A 19,797-nucleotide genomic window follows, 5' to 3' on the forward strand; every position below is an offset into this window, starting at 1 on the left:
ATCATGCAAAATGCCGGGCGGGATGAAGCACAAGCTGGAATCAAGATTGCCAGGAGAAATATCAATAACCTCAAATATGCAGATGACACCACCCTTACGGCAGAAAGCGAGGAAGAACTAAAAAGCCTCTTGATGAAAGTGAAAGAGGAGAGTGAAAAAGTTGGCTTAAAACTCAACATTCAGAAAACCAGGATCATGGCATCTGGTCCCATCACTTCATAGCAAACAGATGGGGAAACAATGAAAATAGTGACAGACTTTATTTTCTTGGGCTCCAAAATCACTGCAGACGGTGACTGCAGCCATGAAACTAAAAGACACTTGCTCCTTGGAAGAAAAGCTATGACCAATCTATACAGCATATTACAAAGCAGAGACATTACTTTGCCAACAAAGGTCTGTCTAGTCAAGGCTATGGTTTTTCCATTAGTCATGTATGGATGTGAGAGTTGGACTATAAAGAAAGCTAAGCACTGAAGAATTGATGCTTTTGAACTGTGGTGTTGGAGAAGACTCTTGAGAGCCTTTGGACTGCAAGGAGATCCAACCAGTCCATCCTAAAGGAGATCAGTCCTGAATATTCATTGAAGGACTGATGCTGAAGCTGAAACTCCAATACTTTGGCCACCTGATGAGAAGAACTGACTCACTGGAAAAGACCCTGAAGCTGGGAAAGGTTCAAGGCGGGAGGAGAAGGGGACAACAGAGGATGAGATGGTTGGATGGCATCACTGACTCAATGTACATGAGTTTGAGCAGGCTCTGGGAGTTGGTGATGGACAGGGAAGCCTGGAGTGCTGCAGTCCTTGGGGTCACAAAGAGTCAGACACAACTGAGCGACTGAACTGAACTGAACTGAAACAAAATAATCTCAAATGGAAGTCTGAACCTGCCCAAAAAAATGAAGCATACCAGAAAATATTGGGAACAAGAAAGGTATGTCTACCCTCACCACTTCTGTTCAATGTGTACTGGAGGTAGCAGCCAGGGCCATGAAGTAAGAAAAGGAACTGAAGGAATAAAGACTGAAAAGGAAGTAAAACTATCTTTATTCTCAGATAACATGACTATACACAAAGCATTCAATTTAATTTACCAAGTCTAAATGACACAAAGTCAATATATACAAATCAAGTCAATTCAAACTATTAGCAGTTTGACACAACATAATTGGGAAATCTAAATTAAAAATACTATTTGTAACAGAATTAAAAATAACAAACACTTAGCAATGAAGTTAGCAAAAATATGTGAAAGACCTCTAAAATGAAAACTATGAAACTCTGCTGAAATAAAGACAATCTCAATAAACACAGAGCTATACCATGTTCAAGAATAGGAAGTCTTAATATTATTAAAAAGAAAACTTTACCCAAATTAATCGACAGATTCAACAGAATCCCAGTCAAAATCGCAGCAAGCTATTTTGTGGACACTGACACACTGACAAAGTTTAAATGGAAAGTAAAGACCCAGAAGAGCCAACATAAAACTGAAAGAGAAAAACAAGGTTGGACAATCAACTACAGAACTTCAAGACTTCTTATAAAGTTACAGTAACCAAGACAGTTGGAATTGGTAAAAGAATGGACAAAGAGATCAATGAAACACAAAAGAAAGCACAGAAACAGACAAATAAAGGCAACAAATCTCTGATAAAGAAACAAAGGCAATTCAATGCAGAAAGGATAGTCTTTTCAACAAATGGTGCTGGAATATACTATTTACAATAGTCAGGACATGGAAGCAACCTAAACGTCCATCAGAAGAAGAATGGATAAAAAAGATGTGGTACATATATATAACGGCATGCTGCTGCTGCTAAGTCGCTTCAGTCGTGTCCGACTCTGTGCGACCCCATAGACGGCAGCTCACCAGGCTACCCCATTTCTGGGATCCTCCAGGCAAGAACACTGGAATGGGTTGCCATTTCCTTCTCCAACACGTGAAAGTGAAGTCGCTCAGTCGTGTCCTACTCTTAGCGACCCCATGGACTGCAGCCTATCAGGGTCCTCCGTCCACAGGATTTTCGAGGCAAGAGTACGGGAGTGGAGTGCCATTGCCTTCTCCATAATGGCATACTACTCAGCCATAAAAAGAATGAAATAATGCCATCTGCAGCAACATGGACGGACCCAAAGATTGTCTGTCCTACTGAGTGAAGTCAAAGAGAGAAAGATAAACATCATATGACAGCATTTATACATGAAATCTAAAAAAAAATGGTACAAATGAACTTATTTACACAACAGAATCACAGATGTAGAAAACAAACCTATGATTACCAAGGGGCAAAAGGCAGGGAGGGATAAATTAGGAGACTGGGACTGATATACACACACTATTACTTATAAAATTGATAACTAATAAGAACTTACTGTATAGCACAGGGAACTCTACTCGGTACTCTGCAATGACTTATATGGGAAAAGAATCTAAGAGTGGATAAATGGTTTATATACACAACTGATTCACTTTGCTGCAGAGCAGAACCTAACACAACACTGTAAATTAACTATAATAAAAACTAATTTTTAAAAAATGGTGCTGGAATAAATGGACAACTACATGCAAAAAAAAAAAATTAACCCAAAATGGACCACAGACATAACTGTAAAACAAAAACTATAAAATTCCTACAGTACAATATCAGAGAAATCTAAATAGTTGACTTTGGTAATGACTTTTTAAATACAGAATCAAGTCATGAAAAGAAGGAAAAAAAAAAAAGACAACTGTACTTCATTAAAATCAAAAGACACTGTTAAGAAAATGAAAAGACGAGCCTCAAACTGGGAAAATTTTTGCAAAACACATAATCTGATTAAAGGACTGGTATTCAACTGCATAAAGAACTCTTTAAAACCTAACAACATGGAAACAATCCAATTAAGATGGCAAAACAGGCAAAAGAACCACTCACCAAAGAAGATATACAGATGACAAACAGGCATTAATTGAAAATCAAAACAATGAGATAGTACTACACATCTATTAGACTGGGAAAAAAAAAAAGTCAAATGCTAGCGAGGATACAGAGCAACAAGAATTCTCATTCACTGATGGTGGGGATGCAAAACCTTACAGCTGCTTTCAAAGACAATTTGGCAGTTTCTAACAAACTAAACATACTCTTACCATACAGTCTGGCAATCATGCACCTTTGTATTTACCCAAATGAGTTAAAAACTTATGGCCAGGGACTTCCCTGGTGGTTCAGTGGCTAGGACTCTGTGCTTCCAATGCAGGGGGCCCGGGTTCAAACCCTGGTCAGGGAACAAGATCCCATGTGCTGTAACTAAGACCTCATGCAGTCAAATAAATAAATAAATATATATTAAAAAAAAAGGAAAAAAAAAAAAACTTATGGCCACACAAAAAGCTGCATGCCAATGTGCATAGCAGCTTTATTCAAAACTGCCAAAATTTGGAAGCAATCAAGAAGTTCTTCAAAAGGTGAATGGGAAGACAAACTATGGTACCTACACAACGTGCTACTAGTGAGCAATGAAAAGAAATGAGCTATCAAGCCATGAAATTACAGACAGGAACCTTAAATGCACATTACTATGTGAAAGAATCCAATCTGAGAAAACCTCCTACTGTATGATTTCAATTATATGACATTCTAGAAAAGGCAAAAATATAAAGACGGTAAAAATATCAGCGGTTGCGAGAAGAGGGATCAGAGGAGGAATGGAGAAATGAATAGATGAATGAAGTGCAGGAGATTTTAGGACACTGAAACAACTCAGTATGATACAATGGTGGAGAAAACCCACAGAGTGAACTACAAAAAGAATGAAATTTAATGAAAACTATGGACTCCAATTAATAATAATATGCCAATATTGGTTTATCATTTGCAACAAACAGACCACACTAATGCAAGATGATAATAATAGAGGAAACTGGAGAGATTGGGTGAAAAGGTCTATGAGAATTGTTTACTTCATGTTTAATTTTTCTATAAACCTAAAAACTGCTTTTTAAAGTCTATGAATTAAAAATAAATTTGCAGCAAGTTCTTATGAAGTACTCAACCTGTACACTCTAAGAATTAGTCATTTTAATCCAGGTAAATTATACCTTAATTTTCAAAAATGAAATAAATGGTTCTTTTAGAAATTTTATTTGAAAATGGATATAGAACAAAGGACATTTATATTCTTTCTCAAGCCTTTATCAACCACAGCAGAAAAGCTTTTGTAAACATATATAAATAGTAGGTATAATATATATATTTTAGAACACAAATTTTTGTCTACCTAAAAAATTTAAGATTTTGATTAATACTTAAAAATTAAGTATTTTGATTACACTTGTTTGCCTCAGCATGAATAGAATGCTAGATTTCGAAATTAAAAAAACAGATATTCAACAAAGCAACAAAGGTTTACTGTACAGCACACAGAACTATAGTCAGTATCTTGTAATAACCTATAATAGAAAAATCTCAAAAATAATATATGTTGTATATGTATAACTGAATCACTGTGCTATGTACCTGAAACATTAAGTCAACTATACTTCAACAAAATAGATATATATAAAGAAAAAAAAAGAAAATGGATATAGCACAAAGGATATATGATACATTTATGTTCTTTGCAATAATATATGTTCTACAGGTGCATATAGAGATATTAGTAAATGCACAAATAGCTGAAAAAAAAATGTATCAAACTGGAAAGAGCTAATAGTATGGGAAAACAGCACTTCTGTGAAGGGAACAGGATGGAAAGATGGTGGAGGCGGGGTGCACCTAATCTGTGTGTCTTAATCTCTGTTAGGAAAGTCTACATTAATTCTTTAAATTGTGTATTTCTAGGTTTTAAATCCAGGTTTCAGAATTTGCAGAAAAGTTTCAAAATGTTTTCTAAATCTGAAACAGCCTTGGAGTAAATTAACATTGGATACCGATCTTTATTTGTAAATATTTCCACAACTTTAGGGAATTCCCTCAATTGCTACTGATCATGCTAGGAACAAGTACTACTTGCTGATTCCTAGTTTATCAATAATTCCACCTCCAAAACAATTACGGTATCTGCATTGCACCCTCCTCTTTCACTACTTCTGACTCCTAGATCCCTTCCTCTTCTCGCCCTAAAAAAACACAAAAAGCCTAATGTACTGTTTGACACCCTGAAGGACGTTAGTGAAGTTCTAACACAACATTCAATAGCATCCATTATTTCAGAATGTAAAGGATTGATTTGAGATATGGATTTATAGCACTGATGAACTAACAATGTATCAATCCCTCAAAACTACCCCATGTTTGCCTTTATTTTTTTCCACTGCACCTTTCTCTACACAAAATTTAGTTCTATTCTGTTTTGTGTTCTGGGTACTACTGCTGTTAGGGACTGAACTGTGTTCCCCAAACTCACACGTTTAAACCCTAACCCCTAATGTAACTATATTTGGAGATGAAACCTTTAAAGAGGTAGTTATGGCTAAACTAGGTCATCAGGGTGGGACCCTAATCCAATAGGGCTAGTGCCCTTATAAAGAGAGGAAAAGACAGCAGGGATGCACATACAGAGAACAGGCCACGTGAGGACACAGAAAAAAGATGGCCATCTATAAATGGAGAGCCCTCAGGAAACCAAACATGGCAAAACTCTGACCTTGGATTTTCAAGCTACGGAGCCTAGAAAATAAATTTTTGCTGGTAAAAAAAAAAAATCACAGAAATACTGTTTGTGGTATTTCATTTGTGTTATTTTGTTATGGCAGCCCTAACAAAGTAATACAACTATATAGCATACTAATAAATCTTAACTTGACACAATATTATAATAAATTCTACAAGATACTAAATTCAAGGGGTGTTTTTTTTCCCATTGCCTAGTAAGTACAATGTCCTCTGTGCCTTGTGTCACATATGTATGGCTTTCTTTTTCCAACAGAGCTTCAAATATTATACTCAGGGTCCTTTCAGTTCCATCCCCTCAATTATGATCTCTCTGATCTCTACTCTTAGTATCTACCATTGCCAGGGGTCTATTTGCCAACACTATCAAATCTGTACCTAACATATTTGCCACCTGCCACTCTTGACACCTTCCCTCCTACCCCCAACTCAATCCTTTACCTTCATGTATACCTCTCAGCCTTGGTACTATGGACATAAGGCATGTATAAGCATCACCAACCAACGAGTACTTCCAGTCACTGAATAAAACAATAACATGCTGGTTTCTGTCAATTATTTATCTTATTGCTCACACCAGTAGGTTATTTTTTTCTGATCACTGCAACTATCCTTGAGTTGAGAAAATTCTACTGTTAACTCTATGTAGCTTATCATAGCAAAAATCACTGCTCTTCACATACTATCTAAGGAGAGTCCAGCTTTGTTGGTTCCAATTAACAAGACATGTGCTAAGAGTTTTTTCTACTTACACTCATATGTCTGTGCTCACTTATCCACGGTCATCCAGCCTCCCTTCTCTGATCAATGATGTGCATTTTGGCAAAAGTAGTCTTCCAAAGGTAGCAGTATGATCAGAGAACAGAGTATCCCTTTACTCAATAAACTTACTCAATAAAACCTAGAATTTTGTATTCATTAAAATGGTACACTGAACAACTAAGTGAACACTTCAAAATATTAATCAAATATTGCCTTAAAAATCAAAATATTATTGAAAAATTGATCATTTTTATTCCTTCAGGACCTTGAAATTATCAACAGCAACGTTGCCAGACCATTTACAAAAAACTTCACTCTTGAAAGTTGTCTTAGGTTTTGATACTTTTAAAAAGGTGCCATCATTCACCATGTGTCAAAATCTATATTATATGAATGACTTCAAGTGGGATTCTAAACAAGCTTATCTCTCTTCTGTAAAGCTAGGAGATATCAATGCTAAATTACAAACTTATGAAAACTGAGTATTTATGAAAAGAAGTTACTAGTTTCATGAAAAAGTGCAAGTTAATCATTATTTTACTGTATAGTATTAGAATCAGATAGCAAATACAAATTACTTTCCAGCACATCAGACAATTTTCAACTATTCTGAACTTTTAGAAAAGTCATTCTAGATAACCCTATATGCAAAACAGAAAAAGAGACACAGATGTACAGAACAGACTTTTGGACTCTGTGGGAGAAGGCGAGGGTGGGATCTTTCAAGAGAACAGCATCGAAATATGTATATTATCTATGGTGAAACAGATCACCAGCCCAGGTTGGATGCATGATGTAAGTGCTCGGGCCTGGTGCACTGGGAAGACCCAGAGGGATCGGGTAGAGAGGGAGGTGGGAGGGGGGATCGGGATGGGGAATACATGTAAATCCATGGCTGATTCATGTCAATATATGACAAAAAACACTACAATATTGTAAAGTAATTAGCCTCCAACTAATAAAAATAAATGAAGAAAAAAAAAGTCATTCTAGAAATCCAAGTTACCCAACAAACTGGAATTTCAGCTCCTTAAGTGTTAGAAGCTACTGCTTGCAAATTCTCTGGAAAAAATTATTTCAACAACATCATTTCTAACTTTATTATCATTTTAAGCAGAGAACAGTCGACCCTCAGTATCCACACATGCATAACCTACAGATACAGAAGACCAACTGTTAAGGAGCTTGAGCATCCTCAGATTTTGGTATCCACAGTCGAGTGTTCTGGAACCAATACCCCAAGGACACCAAGGAACAAATGTAAAATGAATATAATTTATGTGTTTCTCCAGATCTGAAAGAGATACGTGCACCCCAATGTTCATCGCAGCACTGTTTATAAAAGCCAGGACATGGAAGCAACCTAGATGCCCATCAGCAGATGAATGGATAAGGAAGCTGTGGTACATATACACCATGGAATATTACTCAGCCGTCAAAAAGAATTCATTTGAACCAGTCCTAATGAGATGGATGAAACTGGAGCCCCTTATACAGAGTGAAGTAAGCCAGAAAGATAAAGAACATTACAGCATACTAACACATATATATGGAATTTAGAAAGATGGTAACGATAACCCTATATGCAAAACAGAAAAAGAGACACAGAAATACAGAACAGACTTTTGAACTCTGTGGGAGAAGGTGAGGGTGGGATGTTTCAAAAGAACAGCATGTATACTATCTATGGTGAAACAGATCACCAGCCCAGGTGGGATGCATGAGACAAGTGCTCGGGCCTGGTACACTGGGAAGACCCAGAGGAATCGGGTGGAGAGGGAGGTGGGAGGGGGGATCGGGATGGGGAATAAGTGTAAATCTATGGCTGATTCATATCAATGTATGACAAAACCCACTGAAATGTTGTGAAGTAATTAGCCTCCAACTAATAAAAAAATAAAAAAATAAAAAATAAAAAAAAAAAAATTTATGTGTTTCTTAAGAATTTGGGCTCCTGTAATAAATGTCCATTTTTATGACAGTGATAGTCATAGAAACTACTGACACATAAAAGTAAGGTTGCCTGTCCCTATGCTTAGTATCACCAGATTGATGTACTTTCAATTTACAAAAAAATTTCATCCTGCCAGCATAAAAACCTACAAATGCTCCTCTATTCTCATTGCTGCTTCTAATTCATGTGACCTTAGAAACCAAATACTACTTATTTGAATTGTCTAAAATAAGACTAACCTCTAAATGAATGCCTGAGGGATTCTCACATAAGTATAGCAATGTTAACCACATAGTTTCATAAAATGTCCATTAACCATTTAGAGATTTTTTTTCACAATATAATTCTATGGAAAAAACATGGGCTTTATAGTCACAGAGGGGTTCAGATCCTATTTTTATTTTTTTTTCAGATCCTATTTTTAAAAAGCCTCTTGATGAAAGTGAAAGAGGAGAGTGAAAAAGTTGGCTTAAAGCTCAACATTCAGAAAACTAAGATCATGACACCTGATCCCATCACCTCATGGGAAATAGATGCGGAGACAGTGGAAACAGTGTCAGACTTTATTTAAATATAGTTTGGGCTCCAAAATCACTGCAGATGGTGACTGCAGCCATGAAATTAAAAGACACTTACTCCTTGGAAGGAAAGTTATGACCAACCTAGATAGCATATTAAAAAGCAGAGACATTACTTTGCCAACAAAGGTCCATCTAGTCAAGGCTATGGTTTTTCCAGTGGTCATGTATGGAGTTGGACTGTGAAGTTGTCATGTGAGAGTTGTCATGGAGTTGTCATGTGAGAGTTGGACTGTGAAGAAAGCTGAGTGCTGAAAAATTGATGCTTTTGAACTATGGTGTTGGAGAAGACTCTTGAGAGTCCCTTGGACTGCAAGGAGATACAACCAGTCCATCCTAAAGGAGATCAGTCCTGGCTGTTCATTTGAAGGACTGATGCTGAAGCTGAAACTCCAATACTTTGGCCACCTCATGCGAAGAGCTGACTCATTGGAAAAGACCCTGATGCTGGAAGGGATTGGGGGCAGGAGGAGAAGGGGACGACAGAGGATGAGATGGCTGGATGGCATCACCGACTCGATGCCCATGAGTGTGAGTAAACTCCGGGAGTTGGTGATGGACAGGGAGGCCTGGTGTGCTGTGATTCATGGGGTTGCAAAGAGTCGGACACGACTGAGCGACTGAACTGAACTGAAATGAACTGAATGAGTGAGCCTTGGCAAATAAATAATAAACTACCTTCCCTAAATGTTTGCATACTTGTTAAATCAACATTATCACCTAACTCACAGTTGCTATTAAGTTAAATGCGATACTGTATATAAAAAACAATGTTTGCTGTTTACAAAGTAAGTACAAAATTAAACAGCCTATTTTCATCTTTAATTCATATAGTTAACCTGACAGATTTACTAAATTTCACTTTCTTTCACAGTCAATTTTTTTTTCATTTCCTTCTCAACATCTTTTTATTTCTCCATTTTCTACATATGGTATTTGTTTCCCCTGCCAAAGACTTTATGAGTAATTTATGCCTTTCTTGTCTTCTGTAGCTAAGACACTTCTCCTACATGGCCCAAGTAGCAGAAATCCTACAGACTGTATTGGGAACATGGAAAGCAATGTACAATCCTAACTTCTCACTCCTAGATGGTAAGTAAGCTTCCTAAAGTCAAAGCCTCTGTTGGCTATCTACCAGTAGTACAACTTTCGAGCTAACTACTCTATTTCTCTGAGTCTTAAACTTTTTTCATATTCAGAAACAAATCATCTCCAATAATATGGCCAATTATTAAGAACAAAACACCCCTCTGAAATTTTTTAAATTAATAAAATAGAAAATATATAATTTAAAAAGTAGGAATTATAAGACCAAAACATTCAGAGGTAAGCAGAAGGATGAAGCCAAATTAGCCCCTGATTGAAGCCAAGGCTGGGCTTTGGTTTTCAGTCTTACAAAGACAGAAGCCAAGCCCAGGGCCCATCCTAGGATGTAAATCTGATAGGAGATGCTATACAACTAGAACTCATAAAATAAACCAAAGTAAACCTATCCCACTCTACCCTATCCCCCAAGAACTGCAAAGAAAAGTTGTGCTGGCACTGAATTGTAAAGGAGAGTTCCTGACAAGTTGTAATTTTTTCTGTAAAAGGCCAGATATAAATACTTTAGGCTTTGGAGGCCACACTGACGTCTGTGGCAAACACTCGATTTGGCGGCTGTAGCACGCAAACAGCCACAGACAATACGGAAACAAATGAGCGCAGCTGTGTTCCAACAGAACTTCAGTTATGCACACGGAGATCTGAGTTTCATATAATCTTCACACGCTGCAAAATATTATTTTTCTTCATACATTTGAAAATGTAAAAACCATTCTTAGCTTGCAACCTTAAAAAAAAAAACAGGTGACACTGGCCACAGGATGCTTTGAATTATAACCAAAGGACACACCACCACCTCAGCTTATTACCACCCTAACACATGCATACACAAAACACTCAGACGTACATTTTTGTCACCTTAATTCTATTACCTTATTGATACACACACACACATACACACACACACAAAAAAAACAAACAGGTTATAGGCATCCAGAAGATGCACGTGCAAATATCACAAATAATGTCCCAAGAAAAGGCACTATTTAGGCCAAGCAAGAAGGAAGCAAAGCACCATGAATGAGAAGAAGCAAAGAGTAGAAGCTACTAAAATGTAGACTGTAGTAGAATCTACAAAAATTTCAGATACTGCAAATGATCACACAGAAAAAAAAAAAAACTGCTTACTAATGTATCAAGTGATAAAGAAGACTGAAAACTATCTGAAAGGGACAAGAACCATAAAAAATGACTTTGAAGATTTTATAAAGAACTAAAAAGGGCTTCTAAAATTATAAAACACAACAACTGAACTGTAAAATGGAATAGTTGGAGTGAGTGAACTAAAAGACACATCTGAAGAAATTGCCCACAGTGAAAGAAAAACAGAGTAAATTAAGAAACATGTGAGAAAGAAAATCCAATATATGTAAATTTGAGATCCAGAAAAAGAAACGAAACAGCACTCAGATCATAACACCATGTTCTTTAAAACAAATAGAAATCAGTAACCAAAAAATGACAAGGAACAAATATCAATAGTACCTTCCATACAAATATCTATCCCATCCTACACACCCTTCTACAACGTGATGTTTACACTTTCCCTATGTTTTCTGCCCCGTGAACTTGGATGGACCTTTGTAACTGTCCTGCCCAGCAGAATTCAGTGAAGTGAAGCTAAGTGACTTCTGAGACTAGGTCACAAACAGCAACATGCTTCTACCTAGCGTTTTCTCCCTCAGGAATTCTAGCGGTCATACCTTAACACCACTTAAAAAGCTCCATGGAAAAATCCACATGGAAAGGAACTCGGGCAAAACTGCCAAGCTGAAACACTCCTGAATTCCTGACCCACAAATACTATAAACAAAAATAAGTCACTAAGATTTGGGCTTAACTTGTTATACTGCAATAGACAACTAATATAGTAGGAAATCCTAACATAGGTGCAAACTTAAAAATATAATCTTAAATAATCCACGTGACCATTAAGTAAACAGAAAGTATTCTGAATAAACCATAACATAAACATTATATTTCAAAACTTATGAGATGCAGCTAAAGCAATATAGGGAAATTTATAGGGAAATTATAATTCTAAATGGGTATAACAGAAAAAAGCAAAAATTAGGGAACTGTCTTCTCAAGAAGACAGAAAAAAAAGGAAAGTAAAACTAGGACAAGTAAAAAGAAATAACAACAAAAAAGAAATAAAAATATATATATATAAAATTAAAGGACCAACAAAGCCAGAAGTGTGTCTTTGAAAAAACTATAAATTGGCAAACCTCAAGCCAAGAGTAATGAGGCAACAAAACAGAAAGGGATCAGGAATGGAAAAAAAGGGCAAAACTATCAATGTTGTAAATGTTACAATGGTAATGTTTTAATTTAGATGAAACTGAATGAAACTTAGATGAAATCCTATATTAGGATATTTCCAACATACATATATGTTTCAACATATACATATCTTAGCACAACTTATGCAGAAAAATGGACTGGTCCCATTAAAAAAAAAAAAAATCTTAATGACCCTAATAAAAACTTTTCCCAACAAAGACTCCAAAGAAACCTCCAGAGCCACACCACTTCACCAGCAAATTCTCCCAAAAACTCAAGGAGTAAATAATACAGTCTTAAATAAATTCTTCCAGATTCTTTTAATGAGGTTAGTATAACATCAAAACCAAAAAATTCTGGCAAAGACCAGACAAGACAACAAAATCATAAGTCAACTGTACTCCAGAACTTGCACACAAAAATCTCAAACAAATATTAGCAAACAACAACCAGTAATGTAAGTACAGTATACTATAATCAAGTTACATATCCCAGGAAAGCAAAGATAAATCTTATATTCATATCAGAAAGCCAATTAATATAATCAACCATATTTTAAGATCCATAAAAATCCAATTATTTATTTACATCTCAAAAGGGGTCTTAGCAAACTAGGAATAGAACAAAATTTCTTCAGTTGATAAAAGGTAACTACAAAAGCCTACAGCATACTTAATGGGGAAAGGCTGCTGAACATTTTTCCTTTGAGATCAGAAACAAGAAAATGATGGCCATCTACTTCTATCAACACTATACTGGAGATAGCTGTATACTCTAGGTGGCATAGGAAAGCAAGAAAAATATAGAACGAAAGGTATAAGGGACTTCCTTGGTGGTAGAGTGGATAAGAATTCACCCACCAATGCAGAGGACAAGGGTTCAATCCCTGGTTCAGGAAGAGTCCACATGCCATGCGGAGCATATCAGCCATGTGGGCACAACTGCTGAATCCATGCTCTAGAGCCCCCAAACTGCAACTACTGAGGCCCATGCACCTAGAGCCTGTGCTCCACAAGAAAAGCCACCACAGTGAGAAGCGCGTGCACCACAAGTAAAAACTAGCCCCCACTCCACAACGGGGGAAAGCCTGCCTGCAGCAATGAAGACCTCATGCAACCAGAAATAAAAAATAAATTAATTACTTTTATAAACAGGTATAAGGACTAGAAGAAACAAGAAACAAACTATTATTTGCACATGACATAATTGTATATATATATAAAGAAAATTTGAAAGAATCTATAGATATTTGCTTTATTGACTACGCCAAAGACTTTGACTGTGTGGATCACAAAAAACTATAGAAAATTCTTAGAAGGAGATGGGAATACCAGACCACCTGATCTGCCTCCTGAGAAATCTATATGCAGGTCAAGAAGCAACAGTTAGAACTGGACATGGAACAACAAACTGGTTCCAAATAGAGAAAGGAGTACACGAAGGCTGTATATTGTCACCCTGCTTATTTAACTTATATGCAGAGTACATCATGCAAAATGCCGGGTTGGATGAAGCAGAAGCTAGAATCAAGATTGCTAGGAGACTTATCAATATCAATATCAATACCAACCTCAGATATGCAGATGACACCACCCTTTATGGCAGAAAGTGAAGAACTATGAAGCCTCTTGATGAAAGTGAAAGAGTAGAGTGAAAAAGTTGCCTTAAAATTCAACATTCAGAAAACTAAAATCATGGCATCTCGTCCCATCACTTCATGGCAAATAAATGGGGAAAGAATGGAAACAGCGACAGACTTTATTTTCCTGAGCTCCAAAATCACTGCAGATGGTGAACTGCAGCCATGAAACTAAAAGACGCTTGCTCCTGGGAAGAAAAGCTATGACCAACCTAGACAACATATTAAAAAGCAAAGACATTACTTTGCCGATAAAGGTCCGTCTAGTCAAAGCTATGATTTTTCCAGTAGTCATGTATGGATGTCAGAGTTGGACTATAAAGAAAGCCGAGCACCGAAGAATTGATGCTTTTGGAACTGTAGTGTTGGAGAAGACTCTTGAGAGCCTTTGGACTGCAAGGAGATCAAACCAGTCAGTCTTAAACGAAATCAGTCCTGAATATTCATTGGAAGGGCTGATGCTGAAGAGGAAACTCCAATACTTTGGCCACCTGATGCAAACACCTGACTCAATGGAAGAGACCCTGATGCTGGAAAAGATTGAAGGCAGGAGGAGTAGGGGATGACAGAGGATGAGATGGGTGGACGGCATCACTGACTCAATGGACATGAGTCTGAGTTAGCTCCAGGAGTTGGTGATGGACAGGGAATTTTGGTGTGCTGCAGTCCATGGGGTCGCAGAGTCGGACATGACTGAGCAAATGAACTGAACTGATAATCTCTTATTAGTTCTCTAATTTAACATACACAAGTTGATTATTAGTTTTATAGCTCTGTATGCCAACAACCATTAGAAAATAATCTTTTTTTTTCTTCAAACTTTGAACTTCTTATTTTGCAGTGTGTGTGTGTTAGTCACTCAGTTGTGTCTGATTCTTTTGTGACCCCATGGACTGTAACCCTCCAGGCTCCTCTGTCCAAGGGACTCCCAAGGCAAGAATACTGGAGTAGGTTGCCATTTCCTTTGCCCGGGGATCTTCCTGACCCAGGGATCAAACCTGGCTCTCCTGCATTGCAGGCAGGTTCTTTACCACCTGACCCACCATTGGGGTAGAGCCAACTAACAATGCTGTGCCAACTTCAGGTGACCAGCGCAAGGCCTCAGCCATACATACGCGTGTCCACTCTCCCACCAACTCCCCGCCGCCCCGCCCACCCAGCCTGGCATATGACACTGAGTACAGTCACACGTGCTACGCAGTAGGTCCTTGTTGGCTACCCGTTTTGAATACAGCAGTGTGTCAGAATACACAGAAAATAATCTTTTGAAGGTATCACTACTTATAATTACATCAGAAAATATGAAGTACTCAGGAACAAATCTAACAAATAATGTACAAAACCTCTACTGAAAAGACTTTATCATAAATCATTACATAAATGGAAGGATATCCACTGTGTGTCATAGTCTGGAAAACTCAATGTTGGAAAATGTCAGCTCTCCCCAAATTAATCTCCAGAATCAGTTCGTTCTCAATAAAAATCTCGCATGCTGTTTTTATGTTGAATTATTTTGTTGGGCGTGTGTGTGTGTGTGTGTGTGTGTGTGTAATGTGACACAGTGATTCTAAAATACATATAAAAGTCAAGACTTTCCTGGGTGTGTGTGTGTGTGTGTGTGTGTGTAATGTGACACAGTGATTCTAAAATACATATAAAAGTCAAGACTTTCCTGGGTGTGTGTGTGTGTGTGTGTGTGTGTGTGGGTGGGTGGGTGTGTGTGTGTGTGTGTGTGTGTAATGTGACACAGTGATTCTAAAATATATATAAAAGTCAAGACTTTCCTGGCAGTCCAGTGGTTAAGACTCTGAGATTCCAATGCAGTGGGCACTGGTTTGATCCCTGGTCAGGGAACTAAGACCCCTCATGCCACATGACCAAAAAGATTATTTTTTAATTTAATTAAAAAATAAAATATATATGAAAGTGTAATGGGCTAAAAACAGCCAAGAGTTTCCTGAAAAACAATAGCAAAGTGTGAAGACTTGCCTTCGTCACTCAGCCCCTCTACAGCACACCAGGCTTCCCTGTCCTTCACCATCTCGCAGAGTTTATTCAAACTCATTTCCATCGAGTCAGTGAGGCCACCCAACCATCTCATCCTATGTCATCCCTTTCTCCCTCCTGCCTTCAATCTATCCCAGCGTCGAGGTCTTTTCCAATGACTTGGCTCTTCGTATCAGATAGCCAAAGTATTGGAGCTTCAGCATCAGTCCTTCCAATGAATACTCAGGACTGATTTCCTTTAGGATTGACTGGTTTGTTCTCCTTGCTGTCCAAGGAACTCTCGAGGGTCTTCTCCAATACCACAGTTCGAAGGCATCAAATTTTCGGTGCTCAGCCTTTTTTATTGTCCAGCTCTCACATCCGTACATGATTACTAGGAAAACCACAGCTTTGACTATACGGACCTTTGCAGGCAAAGTAATGTCTGATTTTTAATATGCTGTCTAGGTTTGTCATTGCTTTTCTTCCAAGGAACCACGGCTGCAGTCACCATCCATGGTGATTTTGCCTTACCAGGTATCAAAACTTCTAAAGTGATAAGTAGTATCCGAAACACATATAGGGAAGTCCCTGGAGGTCTGGTGGTTAAGACTCCATGCTTTCACTGCTATGGGCCTGGGTTCAATCCCTGGTAGGGGAACTAAGATCCTGCAAGCCACACAGTGCAGCCTAAACACACACACACACACACACACACACACACACACATAGAATTCCTAAAAATCAGTAATAAAACCACAGATCACCTAACAGAAAAAAACTGAGCTAATAACTTAGATAGGTACATAAGAAGAAAATTCAAATGACTATGAAAAGATGCTCAACTTCATTAGTAATCATGAAAATGCAAATTAAAACCATGAGACACCAATATGTTTTTCAAATTGGCAAAAATTAGAGCTTAAAAATACTAAGTGTTTAGAATGTAAACAAAGGGAACTCTCACACATTGTGTTGGAATTACAAATGAAAATAATTTCGAAAAACAATTTGCCACTATCAAAGCTGAATGTGTACATACCTCGCAACCCAGCAATTCCATTCTCAGGAATTCTTAGAAATATTTGTGCACTTGAAAACATGAAACAGGTACAAGAGCACTCACCACCTAATTATTTACATAACAGCAAGAAACTGAAATCTACTCAAATGTCCATCACAACTAGAACGTAAAAAATTGTAGTACCTTGTGACCATACGTTGGAATACATTACCACAATGAAATCTCATGAACAACAGCTAACAACTTGGCGTTAAATTGACAAATTCTGAACTAAATTTTTTAAATCACATAAAATACTCATATGAAGTTCAAAAACAAGGAAAAATAAACTACATTGTTTAAGGATATATGACCTGGGATTTAAAATTAAGAAGCAAAGCAGGAAAATGAGTCACAAAAGGTCAAGATAATAGCCACTTTCACAGATTGGGATATGTTGACAGGGTAAGCTGAGGGTGAGGTAATGGGGAGGCAATTCTTGTTTGTTGGCCTGGACAATGACAACACAAATGTTTACTTCATAATTTTCTTAAAACTGCATACGTTTTATTCACTCTCCTGTATATGTGCATAAAAAGGAAAAGGGACAACTGTATATGACTGCTATAGTAACCTCTTTTTTTGGGGGGGCCGAGTCACACAGCACTCGAGATCTTAGTTCCCTGACTGGGGATCGAACCTGTGCCCCCTGCAGTGGAAGCATGGAGTCTTAACCACTGTACCCTTTACAGCAGGAAAGTTCCTGCTGCAGTAACTTAATATGAGAAAGCAATTTACATAAGCCCCAGAGACTGAATTCCTTGCATCCTAGCAGGTCCCTTCCCTCTCTCTTTAGTATTCCTCTCTTTTACTCTTTACATTTAAACTATACATTTTATCTGCCTTACTAGACTCTAAGAATCTGCCCACTGAATGCTTGGAGATAATCTGAAAGAGTTAAGGCGAAAAGAGAAGAAAAGGTGAAGTTAAGGAGTGGGGAAGTTGTGGGAAAAAACAGTAAGGAAAGAACTTGACTTATGCTTACATGAAAACACCCAGGACATCAGATTTTTATTTCAATGCTTCAAGGAACCAGGAAGCAAAGGGAGAAAGAAGTAGGTAAATCATCCCTTGTCCCTTCTGACCCAGGTGCAATAAAACAAAGCAGACTAACATTAGTGATATCAATCACCTAATATTTAGATGCAAGAAAGTGTACTTATGTCCCAAAATATCTACTTTTCCGGAAATCTTAACAACAACAACAAAACACATAACAAAGCCCCCCACCCCGGACTATAAGCCTCTCTGAAACAAATCAACTCCTTCTTAATTATTTGAGGAAGAAACTTTATTGTTCAATTAATCTATTCAATATGCAATATTTACTCACAGTTCAAAAGACTAAACACAAATATCTAATCAGATATAGACTCATTAATAAAATTATGGTATATCAACACAACAGAATACTGTGCCTCCACAAAAAAGAATAAGATCTGTATATACCAATATGTTGTATTCTCCCAAATATATTGAGAAATGGGGGACAAAAAAGAATAGGTAGAGATACAAAACATGGTAAATATGTATATTACCTTTGGTGTATGAAAGGAGAATACACACATACACCTAACTTTGAAGGAAAAAAAAAACTGGAATGATTCATCAGAAACTTACAAAAATGGTTATCTATAGGGAAGCAAGGAGGAAACAAGGGATGAGGATGAAAATACGATTTCCACATATACCGTCACATTTGGCTTCTCCTTTTGAGCTATGTATTGTATATATTCCAAGGGTAAGAGTAAATTAAAAAAAAAAAAAAAAGAGGAAGCAAACTCTAAAATGATAAACAAATGGACCTAAATACATACCAAACTGGTAATAATCACACTGAGAAAATAATGATTTCAAGTGACTTTTAAACACAGTACTAACAGTCAGTATAACCTTGGTGGGATACATTCTAAGGACAAAATGGGATGCAAAGAAATCTTAAAGTTCACTGAGTAACTTTATTTTTAAATTATTTTAGCTATACTTAGGAAAAAATTCAATGTTAATAAAAACTAAGATATAAAAGAGATTAAAACTAAAGTGTTTAAAAAAAAAAAGATGAAGAAAGAAGCATGCAATGTTAAATCTGAATTGGAATTATCAATATGACCTCATGTTTTTTTTTTCCTCCTGACAAGGCCTAGAAGTGATGACAGTTCCATAGAAAGGAGCGTATTTAGCATCCAGATGTTTTCTAAACATCATCCTCTTCTATAAAGAGACATATCTCCTTGGAGAAACTGCTGATTTCGGTCTAAAGCAGGAGAAATCCTTGATAAGCCAAGATATCTCATATCCAAAAGTAAGGAATCACTCAAAGACTAATAACAGATTTATACAAAAAGAACTCAGGTGCCTGCTTGAAGGAACTCCCAACAGCCTTACTTGAGACAATCGAAGTATCAAAAAAGAACAAAGGGAGAGAACGAATGGGAATTTGGGATTGACACAGGTGAACTATCATATACAGGATGGATAAACAACAAGGTCCTATTGTGTAGCATAGGGAACCATATTCAATATCCCATGACAAACCATAATGGAGAAGAATACATATAGCTGAGTCACTTTGCTGTACAGAAGAAATGAACACAACTCTGTAAATCTACTATACTTCAATAAAATCTAAAAATAAAAGAACAGATGTAAGTAACTGTAATACAACAAATAAAAAACAAAGAGATGATTAACAAACTCATTTGTCACTACTGTAGATGACTATTAGACCAACTCCTCACTCTGAACATTTGACAAGAAAGATTT

General features: G+C 37.1%; 1 protein-coding gene and 1 non-coding gene across 12 annotated transcripts in view; one reads left to right on the top strand and one right to left on the bottom strand.

Moving 5' to 3' along the window:
• MYO9A (myosin IXA) overlaps positions 1–19,797 on the bottom strand; it is a 236,254-nt gene that overhangs the window by 207,707 nt on the left and 8,750 nt on the right. The gene's annotated exons all lie outside the window — the stretch shown is intronic.
• Positions 3,206–3,278, top strand: TRNAG-UCC. The gene has a single exon. It is a non-coding gene; the product is annotated as a tRNA-Gly (tRNA).

Source organism: Cervus canadensis, chromosome 6 (genome assembly GCF_019320065.1).
Source record: "Cervus canadensis isolate Bull #8, Minnesota chromosome 6, ASM1932006v1, whole genome shotgun sequence".
Classification (NCBI taxonomy): Eukaryota; Metazoa; Chordata; class Mammalia; order Artiodactyla; family Cervidae; genus Cervus; species Cervus canadensis.